The 3,383-nt window shown below is 38.4% G+C and overlaps 1 pseudogene; it reads left to right on the top strand.

Moving 5' to 3' along the window:
- Positions 1-2,657: 2,657 nt before the first annotated feature.
- On the top strand, positions 2,658-2,756 carry LOC132282750 (small nucleolar RNA R71; annotated as a pseudogene).
- Positions 2,757-3,383: the final 627 nt, after the last annotated feature.

Below are 3,383 nucleotides of genomic sequence, written 5' to 3'. Positions count from 1 at the left end.
TCGATGAGATAGAGTGGTGAAATATACAGGTTGATGCAGGCTTAAAATTTTTCTAAGTGTTGAATCATGAGATCGATCGAACTTTGAAGTTGGATCAATCGAAGGTCTCTTGATCGATCTAAGAGTTAGTTCGAACGATGGGACAGAGAGGTGATTTGGATGCAGGTTTCTACAAGTCGAAAAATTTTCTAAGTGTTGGATGCAGAATGGAGTTCGATCGATCGAACTCAGGTTTGAGATCTATCGAACTATGCAGAATGCTCAATAATGACATGAAAGCTCATGCAATCCTCACCAAAGTTCCTTTTAATGCATATGAGAACCAAAAATAAGTATCTAGACTTCGCAAGAAATGAAATGAAAGATAGAAATGAGGGAGGAATAGGGTTTTGACACCCTACGAATGCTTTTGCTAGTTTTTAACATCTTTAGCAAGACGTTGGGCTCTTTTAGCCCGGATCAAAGATCTTATAATGCATCCCCTCCTTGTTGGGGTGATAGATGCTTTGAACTCCACCCAACAAATGGTTCTTTGAAGAACTTGTTGGATTAAGCTCAAAAGAAACCTTTGGTCCTTTGTCTATGCAATTACAACCTTTGGGCTTCCATGCCCTTTTAAAGCAAGAATTTGGAACAAGACTTTGAGAATGCAAGATTGAAGATGATCCTTTGGAAGTTTTAGTCTTACACAAAAGCTTATTTCCTTGACATTGAAGATCATGACATTTATCTACAATATTAACCTCTTCTTCATATTTGTCAGATGAATTGGGCGTGGGATTAAAGATATTCAACTTCACCTTCATGTGGCCAAATGAGATTTTCATTATCCCCGTCCTACAATTGATGTTGGCATTAGCGGTTGCCAAGAAGGGACGGCCAAGGATAACGGGAATTTGGCTTTTAGGATTGGGGACCGGTTCCGTATCAATGACAATGAAATCAACGGGAAAGAAGAATTTGTCAATCTTTATCAAAATTCCTCAATTATACCCCTAGGCTTCTTAATGGATCGGTCCGCAAGTTGCAAAACTACCGACATCGGTTTTAATTCACCTAGGCCCAATTTGACATAAACCAAGTGTGGAAGAAGGTTAACACTTGCTCCTAAGTCAAGAAGCGCCCGATTAATGATATGATCACCAATAATGCATGATGTAGTGGGTGAACCGGGGTCCTTAAACTTTGGAAGAGTGTTATGTTGCAAAATTGAGCTTACTTGCTCGGTCAAAATCATTTTTCTTGGTGCTTGGCTCTTGTTCTTCCGCTTTTGGGTGCACAAGTCTTTCAAGAATTTGGCATAAGCCGGAATTTGCTTGATTGCATCCAATAGTGGAAGATTAACTTTCACTTGCCTAAACATTTCCATAATTTCATTGGTTTTTGCCTTTTACTTGTCTTTTGAAATGGATCCTTTTAAGGCATCTGGAAATGGAACTTTTGGTTCAAACACTTTTTCAGAATTTTCTTTTGAACTTTCTTCAACACAAGAAGTTTTTAAATCATTTTGCTCCAAATCATATTGCAACAAAACTTTTTCAACATCATTTTTCAAAACTTCTTTTTCAAACACATTTTTCAAGACTTTCTCATTCACAAGATCATGTATATGCAATGAAGGAGGAATGGGATGTGAAACGAGATAGGTGACAACTTGAGGTTGCATCGGTTCACTCTCTTCATTGGACATTCCTACTTGATTGTCCACAATCCTACCACTCTGCAAGGTAGTCACCGCATTAACATGTTCTATGATGTGGCCTTCCGTTGAGGAATGGGTTTCCATAACACATTGTTGCTTAGGTGGGGCATTAATAGGCATCTTTCCCTTCTCTCTTACATTGAGAGTTCTTGCTATTTGCCCTACTTGGGTTTCTAGCTTCGCAATAGATTGAGAGTGAGAATGAAGCAATTGTGTGTTAGCCTCTAAAGTGCCCAAAGCATTTAAAACTTTTTCTTCAAAGGCGGGACTTCTAGTATTACCTTGGGAATAAGATTGGTTGGGAAAATGAAAATTAGCAAATTAATTCCCTTGTGATTGATAAGGTCTATAACCTTGGGAACCTTGGTTTTAAAGTGGAGGTGGAATGTACTTCCCTTGAAAACCGCCTTTGGAAGGATTTGAGCTCTCTCCTTGGTTTTTTCAAGGGAAATTCAGATGATTCCTCCAACTTGGATTATAGTGAGTACCATAAGGATTGTTCCCTTGGTTCACAAAAGCTGCATTGACTTGTTCATTAGGTTCATTTTGCACTTGTTCGTAAGGACAATGAGAAGTAGAATAAAGAACACTAGAAGAAGTCAAATATGTTTCATTTGATGCACGATGAGAATGGTTAGGGAAGGAAGATACTTGGTTCGCCGAGTTTTGGTTAATAAAAAATTGATCAAACCTTTGAGATAAAGACTTCATTTCGGCGGCTATTTCATTTGAATGGTCGACTTGATGTAAGCCAACACTCTTTCTTCCTTATGCATTTTTACCATTCTTGGATGATAGTGTTTTATGCAAAGAATTTTCACTCATGCTCTCATAAAGACGCCACACGTCATCCTCATGCCTATCAATGTATGAGCCACCCATGGAAGCATCAACCATACCCTTATAGTTGTCCGATAAGCTCTCAAAGAAATATTGATCTAATTGCCATTTGGGCATGTCATGATGTGGACACTTCCTAAGCAATTCATTGAAGCGTTCCCATGCCTCATGAAACGTTTCTCCATCCCTATGTGAAAATTCTCGAATTGAGGTTCTTATGACATTGGTCTTTGAAACTGAATAGTACTTCTTTAAGAACTCTTATTGCATTTCTACCCAAGAAGTGATTGAAAAAGGCCTAAGATTGTTAAACCAATACTTTGCCTTATCTTTTAAGGTGAATGGAAAAAGTTTAAGTCTTAAAACCTCTTCCGGCATGTCCATATATTTTACGGTGGAACATACTTCAAAAAACTCATCCAAATGCTTGTAAGGTTCTTCACTTGAAAGTCCATGATAGTTAGGAAGCATTTGAATGGTTTGTGGCTTAATTTCATAATGATGTGCTCTAAATGGAGGCAATTGGATGCATGTAGGTGCATTATATTCATTAGGCATATAATGGTCTCTTAAAGCAAGAGGTGGATTAGCTACTTGAGGTGCAACATGAACACCTTGGTTTTGAATTCCTTGATTGATGATGGGAGGTTGTGGAGCATACATTGGCCTTGGCATTCCATATGGAACTTGGCCTTGTTGTTGTGGTGGTTGGTGAATGAATGACCTAGGCATGCCTAATGGTACTTGTATGTTCTCATTGTGCACATTGGGATGAAGGATACCTTGTTGGTCTATGTGACCAAGGTCCTTAACATGATCATTATTATAGTCATCCATTGAT

This window comes from Cornus florida, unplaced genomic scaffold (assembly GCF_030987335.1).
Source record: "Cornus florida cultivar Cherokee Brave unplaced genomic scaffold, ASM3098733v1 CherokeeBrave_3.0.0_Hap2_Chr01, whole genome shotgun sequence".
In the NCBI taxonomy this organism is placed as follows: domain Eukaryota; kingdom Viridiplantae; phylum Streptophyta; class Magnoliopsida; order Cornales; family Cornaceae; genus Cornus; species Cornus florida.
The sequence above is the reverse complement of the archived record's forward strand: the minus strand, read 5'-3'. Positions and strand labels throughout refer to the sequence as shown.